At 41.7% G+C, this 17,289-nt stretch overlaps 1 protein-coding gene across 3 annotated transcripts in view; it reads right to left on the bottom strand.

Moving 5' to 3' along the window:
- The window catches only part of CASP8 (caspase 8), a 58,005-nt gene extending 49,058 nt beyond the window's left edge, over positions 1–8,947 (bottom strand). For 2 of the 3 annotated variants that reach the window (XM_007965835.3, XM_007965836.3), the window contains exons 1-2: positions 8,845–8,947; positions 8,287–8,383 (exon numbers count right to left, since the gene is read on the bottom strand). The gene's annotated coding sequence lies outside the window, so the exon portion shown is untranslated. Of the gene's footprint in view, positions 1–8,286; positions 8,384–8,776 lie in introns of all 3 variants that reach the window. The other variant, XM_007965837.3, reaches the window with a different exon arrangement.
- Between the last annotated feature and the right edge of the window lie 8,342 nt (positions 8,948–17,289).

Here is a 17,289-nt window from a genome sequence, read left to right as displayed (position 1 = left end):
TCGAACTGCAAGGCTGGCGGGGAGTGTCCGCCATTGCTGAGGATTGAGTAGGTAAACAAAGCGGCCAGGAAGCTCAAAATGGGTGGAGCCCACTGCAGCTCAAGGAGGCCTGCCTGCCTCTGTAGACTCTACCTCTGGGGGCAGGGCATAGCTGAACAAAAGGCAATAGAAACTTCTGCAGACTTAAACGTCCCTGTCTGACAGCTTTGAAGAGAGTAGTAGTTCTCCCAGCATGGAATTTTGAGATCTGAGAACAGACAGACTGCCTCCTCAAGTGGGTCCCTGATCCCCGAGTAGCCTAACTGGGCAGCACCTCCCAATAAGGGCCAACTGACACCTCATACGGCCAGGTGCCCCTCTGAGATGAAGCTTCCAGAGGAACAGGAAGCAATATTTGCCATTCTGCAATATTTGCTGTTCTACAGCCTCTGCTAGTGACACCCAGGCAAACAGAGTCTGGAGTGGACCTCCAGCAAACTCCAACAGACTTGCAGCTGAGGGTCCTGACTATTAGAAGGAAAACTAACAAACAGAAAAGACATCCACACCAAAACCCCATCTGTATATCACCATCATCAAAGACCAAAGGTAGATAAAACCACAAAGATGGGGAGAAAACAGAGAAGAAAAGCTGAAAATTCTAAAAATCAGAGTGCCTCTTCTCCTCCAAAGGAACACATCTCCCACCAGCAATGGAACAAAGTTGGATGGAGAATGACTTTGACAAGTTGAGAGAAGAAGGCTTCACACGATCGATAATAACAAACTTCTCTGAGCCAAAGGAGGTTATTCAAACACAACACAAAGAAGCTAAAAACCTTGAAAAAAGTTTAGACGAATGGCTAACTAGAATAAACAGCATAGAGAAGACCTTAAATGACCTGATGGAGCTGAAAACCATGGCACGAGAACTACGTGACAAATGCACAAGCTTCAGTAGCTGATTTGATCAAGTGGAAGAAAGTGTATCAGTGATTGAAGATCAAATGAATGAAATGAAGCAAGAAGAGAAGTTTAGAGAAAAAAAGTAAAAAGAAACAAACAAAGCCTTAAAGAAATATGGGACTATGTGAAAAGACCAAATCAAATCTGATTGCTGTACCTAAAAGTGATGGGGAGAGTGGAACCAAGTTGGAAAACACTCTTCAAGGCATTGTACAGGAGAACTTCCCCAACCTAGCAAGGCAGGCCAACATTGAAATTCGGGAAATACAGAGAACGCCACAAAGATACTCCTCGAGAAGAGCAACTCCAAGACACATAATTGTCAGATTCACCAAAGTTGAAATGAAGGAAAAAATGTTAAGGGCAGCCAGAGAGAAAGGTCTGGTTACCCACAAAGGGAAGCCCATGAGACTAACAGCAGATCTCTCGCAGAAACTCTACAAGCCAGAAGAGAGTGGGGGCCAACATTCAATATTCTTAAAGAAAATAATTTTCAACCCATAATTTCATATCCAGCCAAACTAAGCTTCATAAGTGAAGGAGAAATAAAATCCTTTAAAGACAAGCAAATGCTGAGAGATTCTGTCACCACCAGGCCTGCCTTATAAGAGCTCCTGAAGGACCACTAAACCTGGAAAGGAACAACCAGTACCAGCCACTGCAAAAACATGCCAAATTGTAAAGACCATCGATGCTAGGAACAAACTGCGTCAAGTAACGAGCAAAATAACCAGCTAATATCATAATTAGAGGATCAAATTCACATATAACAATATTAGGCTTAAATGTAAATGGGCTAAATGCTCCAATTAAAAGACACAGACTGGCAAATTCGATAAAGAGTCAAGACCCATCAGTGTGCTGTGTTCAGGAGACCCATCTCATGTGTGGAGACACAGATAGGCTCAAAATAAAGGGATGGAGGAAGATCTACCAAGCAAATGGAAAACAAAAAAAGGCAGGGGCTGCAATCCTAGTCTCTGATAAAACAGACTCTAAACCAACAAAGATCAAAAGAGACAAAGAAAGCCATTATATAATGGTAAAGGGATCAATTCAACAGGAAGAGCTAACTATCCTAAATATATATGCACCCAATACAGGAGAAACCAGATTCATAAAGCAAGTCCTTAGAGACCTACAAAGAGACTTAGACTACCACACAATAATAATGGGAGACTTTAACACCCTACTGTCAACATTAGACAGATCAATGAGACAGAAAGTTAACAGGATATCCAGGAATTGAACTCAGTTCTGCATCAAGCACACCTAAGAGACATCTACAGAACTCTCCACCCCAAATCAACAGAATATTTATTCTTCTCAGCACCACATTGCACTTATTCCAAAATTGACCACATAGTTGGAAGTAAAGCACTCCTCAGCAAATGTAAAAGAACACAAATTATAACACACTGTCTCTCAGACCACAGTGCAATCAAACTAGAACTCAGGATTAAGAAACTCACTCAAAACCGCTCAACTACATGGAAACTGAACAAGTTGCTCCTGAATGACTACTGGGTACATAACGAAATGAAGGCAGAAATAAAGATGTTCTTTGAAACCAATGAGAACAAAGACAAAACATATCAGAAGCTCTGGGACACATTTAAAGCAGTGTGTAGAGGGAAATTTATAGCACTAAATGCCTACAAGAGAAAGCAGGAAAGATCTAAAATTGACATCCTAACATCACAATGGAAAGATCTAGAGAAGCAAGAGCAAACACATTCAAAAGCCAGCGGAAGACAAGAAATAACTAAGATCAGAGCAGAACTGAAGGAGATAGAGACACAAAAACCCTTCAAAAAATCAACAAGTCCAGGAGCTGGTTTTTTGAGAAGATCAACAAAATTAATAGACCACTAGCAAGACTAATAAAGAAGAAAAGAGAGAAGAATCAAATAGATGAAATAAAAAATGATAAAGGGGATATCACCACCAATCCCACAGAAATACAAACTACCATCAGAGAATACTATAAACACCTCTACGCAAATAAACTAGAAAATCTAGAAGAAATGGATAAATTCCTGGACATATACATCCTCCCAAGACTAAACCAGGAAGAAGTTGAATCCCTGAATAGACCAATAACAGGCCCTGAAATTGAGGAAATAATTAAGAGCCTATCAACCAAAAAAAAAGTCCAGGACCAGACGGATTCACAGCTGAATTCTCCCAGAGGTACAACAAAGAGCTGGTACCATTCCTTCTGAAACTATTCCAATCAACAGAAAAAGAGGGAATCCTCCCTAACTCATTTTATGAGGCCAGCAGCATCCTGATACCAAACCCTGGCGGAGACACAAGAGAAAAAGAGAATTTTAGACCAACATCCCTGATGAACATTGATGCAAAAATCCTCAATAAAATACTAGCAAACTGAATCCAGCAGCACATCAAAAAGCTTATCCACCATGATCAAGTTGACTTCATCCCTGGGATGCAAGGTTGGTTCAATATATGCAAATCAATAAATGTAATCCATCATATAAACAGAACCAAAGACAAAAACTACATGATTATCTCAATAGATGCAGAAAAGGCCTTTGACAAAATTCAACAGCACTTCATGCTAAAAACTCTCAATAAATTAGGTATTGATGGGATGTATCTCAAAATAATAAGAGCTATTTATGACAAACCCACAGCCAATATCATACTGAATGGACAAAAACTGGAAGCATTCCCTTTGAAAACTGGCACAAGATAGGGATGCTCTCTCTCACCACTCCTATTCAACATAATGTTGTAAGTTCTGGCTAGGGCAATCAGGCAGGAGGAAGAAATAAAGGGTATTCAATTAGGAAAAGATGAAGTCAAACTGCCCCTGTTTGCAGATGACATGTTTGTATATTTAGAAAACCCCATCATCTCAGACCAAAAGCTCCTTAAGCTGGTAAGCAACTTCAGCAAAATTTCAGCATACAAAATCAATGTGCAAAAATCACAGGCATTCCTTAGGCCAATAACAGACAAACAGAGAGCCAAATCATGAGTGAACTCCCATTTACAATTGCTTCAAAGAGAATAAAATGCCTAGGAATCCAACTTACAAGGGATGTGAAGGACCTCTTCAAGGAGAACTGCAAACCGCTGCTCAATAAAATAAAAGAGGACACAAACAAATGGAAGAATATTCCATGCTCATGGATAGGAAGAATCAATATCATGAAAATGGCCGTACTTCCCAAGTTAATCTATAGATTCAATGCCATCCCCATCAAGCTACCAATGACTTTCTTCACAGAATTGGAAAAAAACTACTTTAAAGTTCATATGGAACCAAAAAAGAGCCTGCATTGCCAAGACAATCCTAAGCCAAAAGAACAAAGCTGGAGGCATCATGCTACCTGACTTCAAACTATACTACAAGGCTACAGTAACCAAAACAGCATGGTACTGGTACCAAAACAGAGATATAGACCAATGAAACAGAACAGAGCCCTCAGAAATAATACCACACATCTACAACCATCTGATCTTTGACGAACCTGACAAGAACAAGAAATGGGAAAAGGATTCCCTATTTAATAAATGGTGCCGGGAAAACTGGCTAGCCATATGTAGAAAGCTGAAACTAGATCCCTTCTTTACACCTTATACAAAAATTAATTCAAGGTGGATTAAAGACTTAAATGTTAGACCTAAAACCATAAAAACCTAGAAGAAAACCTAGGTAACACCATTCAGGCCATAGGCATGGGCAAGGACTTCATGTTTAAAACACCAAAAGCAATGGCAACAAAAACCAAAATTGACAAATGGGATCTAAGTAAACTAAAGCGCTTCTGCACAGAAAAAGAAACTACCATCAGAGTGAACAGGCATCCTGCAGAATAGAAGAAAATTTTTACAATCTACCCATCTGACAAAGGGCTAATATCCAGAATCTACAAAGAACTTAAACAAATTTACAGGAAAAAATCAAACAACCCCATCAAAAAGTGGGCGAAGAATATGAACAGACACATCTCAAAAGAAGACATTTATGCAGTCAACAGACACATGAAAAAATGCTCATCATCACTGGCCATCAGAGAAATGCAAATCAAAACCACAATGAAATACCATCTCACACCAGTTAGAATGGCGATCATTAAAAAGTCAGGAAACAACAGGTGCTGGAGAGGATGTGGAGATATAGGAACACTTTTACACTGTTGGTAGGACTGTAAACTAGTTCAACCATTGTGGAAGACAGTGTAGCGATTCCTCAAGGATCTAGAGCTAGAAATACCATTTGACCCAGCCATCCCATTACTGGTTATACACCCAAAGGATTATAAATCATGCTGCTATAAAGACACATGCACACATATGTTTATTGCAGCACTATTCACAATAGCAAAGACTTGAAACCAACCCAAATGTCCATCAATGATAGACTGGATTAAGAAAACGTGGCACATATACACCGTGGAATACTATGCAGCCATAAAAAAGGATGAGTTCATGTCCTTTGTAGGGACATGGATGAAGCTAGAAACCATCATTCTCAGCAAACTATCACAAGGACAGAAAACCAAACACCGCATGTTCTCACTCACAGGTGGGAACTGAACAATGGGAACACTTGGACACAGGATAGGGAACATCGCACACCGGGGCCTGTTGTGGGGTGGAGGGAGGAGGGAGGGATAGCATTAGGAGATATACCTAATGTAAATGATGAGTTAATGGGTGCAGCACACCAACATGATACATGTATACATATGTAACAAACCTGTAGGTTGTGCACATGTACCCTAGAACTGAAAGTATAATAAAAATAATAATAATAGTAATTCCTGCATGTGAAGGTTATTATGAGAATCAAATGAGTTAATACATGCAAATTCTTAGAACAGCTCCTGGCATGCAGAGTAAATTTATAATAATTAGGAACTTAACTGAGAAATAAAAGCATAAGTATATTGCTTTCATATAGTGGTCACATTACATAAAAATGCATAAATTTTTATTATGTGGTCACATTATCTAAAAATGTGAAATTAACTAGGCATGGTGGCTCAGGCCTGTAATCCCAGCACTTTGGGAGGCCAAGGTGGGTAGATCACTTGGGGCCAGAAGTTTGAGACCAGCCTGGCCAACATGGTGAGATCCCCATCTCTACTAAAAATACAAAAAAAAATTAACCAGGTATGGAGGTGGGCGCCTGTAATCCCAGCTACTCAGGAGGCTGAGACACAAGAATCACTTGAACCCGGGAGGCAGAGGTTGCAGTGAGCCGAGATGGCACCATTGCATTCCAGGCTGTGCGACAGAGTGAGACTCTGTCAAAAAAAAAAAAAAAAAAAAAAAAAAAAAAAGAATTAAATAGCAGAAGAGACAGCTTTAAATGTTCAAAATGGTACCACAGGGAGAGGAACTGGGAAGTGAGGAGTAGTGAGATCTCCCACTGCTGAATGAATGCTGCCATCTCCTTCTCTTTCCCAGTCAGGAGTATCTGGTAATACCTATTCCTTGTGCCAACTAGGAAATCACTGACTTCCGGCCAATCATTTATAGTCTGCTCCATTCCCTTCCCAATGTTCCCAGACAGAAAAGCACATGTGCAGATTAAAGCACAGACTCAGATTAAAAAGAGTTCCTCTATATTATACTAAAATCACTGATCTCTAACCAGGGCTCGTTTTAGAACTTTCCCTAAACAGCCTGAGCTTCCATAGTTGAATAAGCACTGGGCACCTCAGATGCTGTCTCTCAGGGCATCCTGGCCTTCAACACAAATGTCACCACATTGCCCACTTCAGTCATTCCTAAATGACTTTGACAATGTTTGTCATATTCCTTATTACTGGTTCTTTAATTTCCTGTATTTTTAACTGGCTCTCTTTACTGAAATAAAAATTTACATGAACAAAGTTTTTTAAACGAACATTTTATATCACCACCACAAATGGAAAAGAACTGCATTTGCTACAAAAGAGGAACTGTAAAAAATAAATAAAATAAGAATGTAACACCGTTACTAAATTCCAGCTAGATACTATTGCTTACTCTTTTGTCAAAAAGGGAAATTAGCATGTTTTGAGACATGATAAGATATGTTAGCCCTGGCCAAGCATGGTGGCTCATGCTTGTAATCCTAGCACTTTGGGAGGCCAAGGAGGGTGGATCACTTGAGATCAGGAGTTCCAAACCAGCTTGGCCATCATGGTGAAACCCCGTCTCTACTAAAAGTACAAAAAATTAGCTGGGTGTGGTGGCGGGCACCTGTGATTCCAGCTATTCAGGAGGCTGAGGCAGGAGAATCGCTTGAACCCAGGAGGCGGAGGTTGCAGTGAGCCAAGATCGTGCCACTGCACTCCAGCCTGGGCGACAAGGCGAGACACCATCTCAAAAAAAAAAAAAAAAAAAAGGAAGAAAAGAAAAAAAAAATGGCTGGCGCGGTGGCTCACGCCTGTAATCCCAGCACTTTGGAGGCCGAGGCGGGCGGATCACCTGAGGTCTGGAGTTTGAGACCAGCCTGACCAACATGGAGAAACCCCATCTCTACTAAAAATACAAAATTAGCCAGGCGTGGTGGTGCATGCCTGTAATCCCAGCTACTCAGGAGGTTGAAGCAGGAGAATTGCTTTAACCTGGGAGGCAGAGGTTGCCGTGAGCCGAGATCCTGCCATTGCACTCCAGCCTGAGCAGCAACAGCGAAACTCCATCTCAAAAAAAAAAAAAAAAGGTAAGGGAATCATAAAGAATAACTGGCCAGGTGCGGTGCCTCACGCCTGTAATCCCAGCACTTTGGGAGGCCAAGGCGGGCAGATCATGAGGTCAGGAGATCGAGACCATCCTGGCTAACACGGTGAAACCCCGTCTCTACTAAAAATACGAAAATTAGCCAGGCACGGTGGCACACGCCTGTTGTTCCAGCTACTCGGGAGGCTGAGGTGGGAGAATTACTTGAACCCGGCAGGCGGAGATTGCAGTGAGCTGAGATCTTGCCACTGCACTTCAGGCTGAGTGACAGAGCAGACCCCCTCTCAAAAAAAATAAATAAATAAATAACTTTTCACTATGTGAGCCATTGTTGTTTAGTGCATAACGTCCGCATACTCCCCAGTATCCCCTGCAGCTCCTCCACAGTTGTGGGGTCCCGCCCTACAGGAAGACAATGCATTTTAGCTCAGAGTACAGGTCTCAAAAACTCGGCTAAATATTTCCCCCTTCCACTCATACCAGTGTACAGGGAACAATAATGGATTAATGGATTAATAACCAAAGAGAGGGCAGGTAGGTCCCAACTGGCATCTGCTGTGTCTAGACAGGGCACAGTAATAGTGTTCACCACTTCTCTTTCCCCCAAACCTCCTCTAGAAATTCCAGGCTTACCTCAATATTCCCAAGGTTCAAGTGACCAACTCAAGGGCTCAGGCTGCCGAGCCCCAACCTCATGTGCCCAGAAAGTGGACGCACCCAGGGGTTGCTCCTGGAAGGAAGGAGAAATGACGGTGAGTAGAAGCCAATGTCAGCCGCTCTAGCTGGGCCCTCCTTCTACTGATGTCTTGACCTGCAGCCCACAGGCTCTGGGCAAGGAACTAAAGTCGATTTGAGCCAGCAGGGTCAGACTTCTAGAAGCAGCCAGCTAAGGTAAAGGATCTGTCCTTTACTCCCTGGAAAGCAGTCTGGAGAGGTGGAACCAGCCTAGACTTCGATATCAGACAGATCTGGATTCAAATCCCAGCTCTGCCTCTCACTTGCTGAGGAATCTAAACACCTCCTTTTGTTTCACTCAGCCTCCATCTTTTCATGTGGAAAAGAACTGCTTGATAAGGTTGCTGTGGGGAGTGAGTAAAGCAATATACGTAGTGCTTAATCTCACAGACAGCAGATGCTCCAGAAATGCTAATTCTCTTGCCCACTGGTATTCCTTAGGCAGCCACCAGTCACCTTCTTCTGAAGCTGTTGGAGGGGTACAGGCAGGCAGGAAGCTCAGTCTGAACAACCCGACTTCAGACCAGCTCAGACACAAGGTGAAACAGAAACCGAAAGCTCAGAGTACATGACTTACCTCCTCCAAACCTTTGCTCCAGCCACTGCCACTCCCCAGAGAACGCCCTCCCCATCTCCTCCCACCCACTGCAGAGAGTGCTCACATTCTCCACGTTTATCAGACACTTGTTTCTCACTGCCTGGCACTGTGAGTTGTCGTTTATTAACTAGTTTATTGTCTTCTTTGAAAAATAATTTTTTTAAAAAAAATACCTTATCCATACACACAAAGCAGTCCCCCAATTCATGAGTGGATATGCTTGTGGTTTGTATTTGCGTTTTAATTACTAAGCAATCTGGTTCATCCCTTTGTGCAAAGCATTGCCTTAGGTTGCAGTGTAGGAAACTGTATTAGCTCATCCTCACACTGTTATAAAGAAATACCGAAGACTGGATAATTTATAAAGAGAAGAGGTTTAACTGGCTCACAGTTTCACAGGCTGTACAGGAAGCATAGTGACATCTGCTTCTGGGGAAGCCTCACTGTATTTATTTATTTGAAGGACTGATTTTTTACAAAGTGAAAACCTCTCTCATGGCCTCTTCAATGCCTCCTTGAGGTCCCCACTGTTGACATTTTTATTCTTTCAGACTTTTTTCTAGGCTTATAAAGCCATAGTAATTCTTGCTCTGCCACTTACTAGCTGCATGACCTTGGGCAAGTTACTTAACGTCTCAGTGCCTTCCTCGACTCATTCATAAAGTAGCTATAGTGATTCCTGCATGTGAAGGTTATTATGAGAACGAAATGAGTTAATACATGCAAAATACTTAGCTCCTGGCATGCAGAGTAAAGACATAAATACATAATAACTAGGAACAAATATTGTTTTACATATATAGAGAGAAAGAAAGACATCACATATACCATTTTGTTTACAAAAGCAGGGTAAGTATACTGTGCCAGTATCAATCATTGTGTCGCATCTGAGCTCCAAGTCCACCCTGTTCTGTTTGGTGACACCGAGCTACATCCCACAAAAAGATCTCCTTTGCCAGGTGGCACAATTTTAGGCTTTGTCAGTAGAGGGCACCAGAGGGACGATGCAAGGCCTAGCAGAGGACTGGGTTTCTCTTCCGGGTTCTGGTGCTTTTCCTCCTGCTCTTAACGCCATGACTGCCAGCAGCTTGTAGAACAACACCCAGTGGTGCTCACCTTCAGGGAACTTTGGCAGCCTCCCAGCAGGCAGCTTCCTGCTCACCAGCCAGGGCTTGCTGACTGCAGACAGCTTGAGTGCTCTTGTACCTTTAGCAGTTAGCCTCCTTTCGTTAGTTAATAATTCTTCCTATTACATTTTCCCTTTCAAATTACTGGTGTGGTTTCCATCTCTAACTGGACCCTAAGTTTAGCTCATGCTGAGTATCTATCAGATAGCTTGCAAAATTTATTTAACCATTCTCCTGTTGAAGGGAAAGTGAGTATTACAGTTTCCAGTGTTCGACTGTTACACACTGTGCAGTAATGAACATGTGTTTTTCATCCACATGACTGTTTTTGAAAGAAAAAAAACTCCTAGAAGAGGAATAAATTGTTCTGCCATAGGGTTGTGCATTTAAGTCTTTGAAAAATGTTGTGAAATTGGTCTCCCTATAAGGTTGCACCAATTTATATTTCCAAAAGTAGGTGAAAGTGCCCGCTTCCCCACACCCTCACCAACCATTTTTCTTTAACATGTATTAATCTTAGGGGTAGTGTCTCATTGTTTTAGTTTATTTTGTGCAGTCACTAAGGAGATTGAATATTTTTTCATAACTTTGTTGTCTATTTTTATTTCTTCTGTATGACACTTGCTCATATCCCTTATTCATTTTTTAGTTGGATTGTCACTTTTTTATAATTCATAGAAATTCTTTGTTGATTCATTCCTAAAAGTATGTGTAGTTTTACAGATTTTATTAAGGGCCTTCGTTCTTAGTTATGTAGCAAATGCTTTCCCCTGATTCATTTCATGTCTTTTTTTATGTGATAAAATATACATAACATAAAAGTTACCATTTTCGTCATCTTAAGTGTACAGTTCAGTAACATTAAGTACATTAATACTGATGTGTAACTGGCACTCATCTCCAAAACATCTTCATCTTCCTAACCTTTATTGTATGTCTTTAAATGCATTCTTTGTGTCTTATATTATACAAAAGTTTTACATTTTTGTCTATTCTAATTTATCAACCTTTTCCTTTATGACTTCTGGCTTTTACATATTGCATAGGGAAATTTTTGCTGGTGCTGTATTTTCTATATGTTCTTTTAATGCCTTTCTAGTCTTGTTTTAACGTTTATCTCTTTAAGCCATTTGGCATTTTTGTGCTGGTATGCATGGTCTGAGGTGGGCTTCTAACTTTACTTTCTTGTGGGAGGACCCGATTATCCTAATACCTTTTTTAAAAATTATCTTTTCGCTGGGTTCGGTGGCTCACGCCTGTAATCCCAGCACTTTGGGAGGCCTAGGCAGGCAGATCACGAGGTCAGGAGATGGAGACCATCCTGGCTAACACAGTGAAACCCCATCTCTACTAAAAATACAAAAAATTAGCCTGGTGTGGTGACATGCACCTGTAGTCCCAGCTACTCAGGAGGCTGAGGCAGGAGAATCGCTTGAACCGGGGAGACAGAGATTGCAGTGAGCCAATATCACGCCACTGCACTCCAGCCTGGGTGACAGAGCGAGACTCTATCTCAAAAAAGAAAAAAAAAAACCATCTTTTTTTAAAAATTATTTTATTGTGTCACTTTTGCCAAAAAGTACCTGCCTTCTCTCCCAAAGCAGATTATCATTTCCTAGAAGGGAGGGACATTTCTTGCATCCGTAAGTTTCCTTCCAACCTGGCAAGTAGTACATATTGTACGTGTTGGTTGGTGGTGTGACTGATAGGAAGTTGAATGAGAACTAGCACATTTTTAACGAAGCAAAGCAGCAGCTATCAGAACTCAGAATCAAATAAAAGCTGTCCCCCAATTCATGAATGGATATGCTTGTGGTTTGTATTTGCATTTTAATTACTAAGCAATCTGGCTCATCCCTTTGTGCAAAGCATTGCCTTAGGTTACATGTAGGAAACTGTATTAGCTCATCCTCACACTGTTATAAAGAAAATCTAAGACTGGATAATTTATAAAGAAAAGAGGTTTAATTGGCTCACAGTTCCACAGGCTGTATAGGAAGCATAGTGGCATCTGCTTCTGGGGAAGCCTCAGAGAGCTTTTATTCATGGCAGAAGGCAAAGCAAGGGCAGGCATCTTACATGGCAGGAGCAGGACCAAGAGAGTGCGGAGGTGCCACACATTTTTAAAAAACCAGATCTCATGAGAACTCTATCACAAGAACAGCACCAAAGGGATGGTGCTCACCCATTCATGAAGGATCCATCCCCATGATCCAATCACCTCCACCAGGCTCCACCTCTGACACTGAGGATTACCTTGACATGTGATTTGGGCAGCACCACACATCCAAACCATATCAGAAACAGAGAATGGGTAAGATATTGTTTCTGCCCTTATGAAGTTTGTGATCCCTAAATGCCCATCACTAAGGCGCTAGTTAGAGCACTGATGATCCATACATTCAATGGCGCTGTAGCAGTCATGAAAAGGATCAAGCAGCTCTATATGTTCTGATACAGAACAGTCTCCAAGATATGTTAAATGAGCTAACCAAGGTGCAAAACAGTCTGCTAGTATTCGTGGGGGGAAAATGAGGGAAGGACACACATACACGTATGCTTATATAAGAATAAAATATCTCTGAAAGAATATTCAAAACATTAGAAACAATAATTATCTCCATAAAAGGAACTGAAGGTTTTGGGGGACAGTGTGAAATTCACTTTTCCCCATGGACCGTTTTGTACTGTTTAAATTGTTTAACCATCTAGTTGTAGTTCTATTTCTAAATAAAGAAAATGGGAATTTTATAAGTATGTTTACAATGAAACAAGAAAGATGACACAGGTATACGTGAAACAGTAGGGGAGCAGAAGAGTACTACATTCAGAAGTCTCAACTTTGTTGCTCCAGAATCACAAGGTGGTGCTGTAAAGGGAAGTTTCCGTCTTGCTGTAGGGCGTTGTCAATCTCAGGCAATGTGGCTGGAGGGCAGGCAGAAGGAAGCCTCTGGAAAGAACTAGGAAATGCTGCTCCACCTGTGCGTGGGGGTCGAGGTGTCTGTGCAGAGATGGCAGTGGGCAGGAAGGTTGCTGAGATCTGAGTCTGTTTAGCACCCCACACTGTTCTCTTCCTGCCCCTGATTTCCATTGTCTTTTCCAGAAATTTCAACATCCTACTGAGCACAAAGAGAAATAAAAGAGGAACTCTGATTGAGTGGTTTGTCACACGCAGGGACCTGAAGAGTCTGGACACCGGCATAACTTTTTTATGGGCAGCTGTACTTTCAATTCCTGGCAGAATGACTCACATTTCTCATCAGTAATGGAGTAGTCTATTTTTTTATTTGTTTACAATCTTCAAGATAAACCAAGCCCATTTCTCACAGGCCTGAAACTGTTGATAAAGTTGACTTATCCTTGATGTTTCAAGATGGTAACTCAAGTGGAGAGACTGTAGCTCGTATCTCCAAGGCTACTTAGCTTCTCTGGGCCTTGATTTTCTGATCTCTAAAATGGGAACTAAAACACCTCTCCGTCACTCTCATCATCATTTTTAGCAGCAGCAGGTGGCTAAACCCAAGGGCTGGAGTTGTTAATTTGGCAGCAGCAAGAAGCCCCAGGCCAAAACTGGCTCACTGTCCCCTTGCAGTGTGGCCAGACTGAGCCTTCAGAAAGGCATGAGTGGTAGGGGTGAAGATTCTTACCCTCTGATCCCTTCTGCCCTAGTGGAAGGATCCTTCTGAAGTTTCTAAGGATTTTTTTTTTTAGAGGGAGTCTCGCCATGTCACCCAGATTGGAGTGTAGTGTCACTGGCACAACCTCGGCTCACTGCAACCTCTACCTCTCAGGTTCAAGCAATTCTTGTGCCTCAGCCTCCCAAGTGGCTAGGACTACAGGTGTACATCACCACACCTGGCTAATTTTTGTATTTTTAGTAGAGACAGGGTTCCACCATGTTGGCCAGACTGGTCTCATACTCCTGGCCTCAAGTAATCTGCCTGCCTCAGCCTTCCAAAGTGCTGGGATTACAGGTGTGAGCCACCATGCCCTGCCTCTAAAGATCTTTTTGAAGGTTCTTCAAATGGTGAAATAGCAGCCTGATCCAACAGAGTGCTGAGCGTCTAATTGTACATTCTGAGTGGAGGAATGCCAGCAGCAATGTGTACGTTGTGGGTGTCATGGTGAAGATGACTGACTCTGTAGATGAACCCCTTGACTTACACTGATTTGTTAGAAACCGGTTTAGGGGCCGGGCACGGTGACTCAAGCCTGTAATCCCGACACTTTGGGAGGCCAAGGCGGGCGGATCACGAGGTGAGGAGATAGAGACCATCCTGGCTAATACGGTGAAACTCTGTCTCTACTAAAAATACAAAAAAAAAAAAAAAAAAATTAGCCTGGCATAGTGGCCGGTGCCTGTAGTCCCAGCTACTTGGGAGGCTGAGGCAGGAGAATGGCGTGAACCCGGAAGGCAGAGCTTGCAGTGAGCTGAGATCGTGCCACTGCACTCCAGCCTGGGCAACAGAGCCAGACTCCGTCTCAAAAAAAAAAAAAAGAAGTGTCTTAAGGGAGTTTCCCATGTTTCCCATCTGCAGTTTGCTTCCTGTTCTGGAGAATATATCCAGATCGTTATTTTGCAACAGGGATGGCTCAGGGCAATAAAAAGTGAGTCAATACCCCTTATCCTTGCTTTGGCCACACTGATTATATTAATTATAGCCACAGAAATCACCACCAAAAACACAGACGGGTACTAGATTGGAAAAACATACTCTGCCCAAGAGGGCAAACCTTCCCTGCAAACCTGGCCAAGTATTTAACAAGCCAAAAAATCACCCAATCTGGTGGCTAAATTCCATTAATCAGCACTGAGATGCAAAAAGGATTAAAGAAAAAAGAGAATAGCCCCCACATCCAGCACTCAGTTGAAGATATAAAACATGACTGATGCATTTGAAGCCCCTGTAATTCCTCCCCATTGGCATGTTCCTCCCTCTCTCCCCAAGCCCCAAGCCCATCCCAGATAACTACTACTCTAACTCCTCATCACCCCCATGCATCTGTATATTTGTACAATATACATATGAATTTATAAGCAACATAAAAGACTCTTATGTGTGTTTTAACATTCTATAAATCATCATATTATATATATTATTTGCTCATCATTATGTTACTGATACATATATTTAAACTGTATGAAATGCCAATATTTGGTTGTTTCTGATCTATAAGAATGGCAATTTCATACAGTTCAACCTAATAATTCTAGCTAATTTTGTTTCACTACTTGATAGTATTCCTTTATACAACTATACCCACAATTTATCTATGCTCCTGATGAATCTATAGATTGTATGTGTTGCTTCTTTTTATTTTATTTCTTTGTGCTCTTACAGTGTTGCTCAGAAAACTAACACTCCTCCTTATCTCCTAATACATGTGCAAAATTTCTTTTGGGGCCAGGCGTGGTGGCTCACGCCTATAATTTCAATACTTTGGGAGGCTGAGACAGGAAGATTGCTTGAGGCCAGTTCAAGACCTTCCTGCACAATGTAACAAGACCCTGTCTCTACAAAACAGTGTTTTTAAGTTTATTTTGGGACATAGATCCAAAAATAGATTTGTTAGATTTTACTGTGTGCAAATTTCCAACATTTATAAATATTGCAAATTGCTCTCTAAAATGATTGTGTCAATTTACATTTCCTAGATCTATGTAACAGAGTGCCCTTCACTCCGTATCTTCACCCATACTTAGTACTGACAGAGTTTTAAATATTGATAATATGATGGACATAAAATGCTATCTCACTGTGGCTGTATTTTTCAAATTCTCTGATGACCAAAGAGAATGGTTATGTTTTCAGATGTTTATTGCTCATTGGTATTTCCTTTTAATTACTGGTTCATATTTTTTGCTCATCTTTGAACTAGTTTATATGTTTACCCATCTAGATTGGATTGTTTAATATGTTATGGATTGGTAGAAGATTATATATATAGTATACGTATGCACATCTCCTTTATCAGTTATACAACATGGCAGATATCATTTCCCAGTTTGTGGCTCATCCCTCAGGTTTTGTTTTTGTTTTTGTTTTGAGACAAAGTCTCGCTCTGTCACCCAGGCTGGAGTGCAGTGGCATGATCTTGGCTCACTGCAACCTCCACCTCCCAGAGTCAAGTAATTCTCATGCCCCAGCCTCCCGTGTAGCTAAGATGACAGGTGCGTGCCACCATGCCCAGCTAATTTTTTTTAGTAGAGACAGGTTTCACCAAGTTGACCAGGCTAGTCTTGAACTCCTGACCTCAAGTGATCCGCCCGCCTCAGCCTCCCAAAGTGCTGGGATTACAGGCATGAGCCACCGCACCCCAGCCTCATCCTTCAATTTTTTAATGTTGTTTTTGGTGTTTTAAAAGTCAAGAAGCAAGTGTTTCTTCTTAAATTCACAAATGACAGTTCCCATAGTGGGTTATCAAGGGAAAAGGTGGGGCTTCTCAGGAAATACCTCTAACCCTTTAGGTTGAGATCACAGAGAATTCTATGATCAGTAAAACAGACCGAGAGTGCAAAAGGGTGATATAACCAGGGAAATGTCACAGCATTGCCGAAACTCCTGAAAGCTCATTGGAGGTTTGTGGTCATTGGTTTGAAACAAGACCTGTCTGCAACACGGAAGGTTTTTACCCCAGCCACATCCTGGAATTCCAGTACAAATTTGGAGGACACGGATTTATGCGATTAGCCAGAGTTGGGATTCTGCCACCTCAGTGGAACTGAGGGAAAGGCAAGGGTGCTGGTGCGTACAGGAGACTTTAACAAAGACCTGTGGACTCTAAGCTGCGTGAAGAGTGAGTGGGGGGTGGTGCTGATATTGGGAAGACGATAGATAGAGTCAATCAACCTAACTGGAAGGCCCGGTGGCACTGAAGATCCTTGAAGGGAAGGTCCCAGAAGAAGCAAGATGGAATGATGTGAGGTGGATGTCAGAGAGGGACATGCTTGGAATTGAACTGTGAGTGAAAGTACAGATGGTAGTAATGACGGAGTTTACTGGATGCATGATTGGGGGGACATGGAGGATACACACATTGAAACAGCGTGGGGAAAACCTGGGACAAACACAGAGTGAATAATGGGAAAATACATAGCAAAATGGAATTATAAATAAATATCCTTTTTTCTTTGTGTGTTTTTGTATTTCCCAAATATTTCATAATGAACATACA

This window comes from Chlorocebus sabaeus, chromosome 10 (genome assembly GCF_047675955.1).
Source record: "Chlorocebus sabaeus isolate Y175 chromosome 10, mChlSab1.0.hap1, whole genome shotgun sequence".
Taxonomy (NCBI): Eukaryota; Metazoa; Chordata; class Mammalia; order Primates; family Cercopithecidae; genus Chlorocebus; species Chlorocebus sabaeus.
Note: the sequence above shows the minus strand (reverse complement) of the source record. Positions and strands in the feature narration are given on the sequence as shown.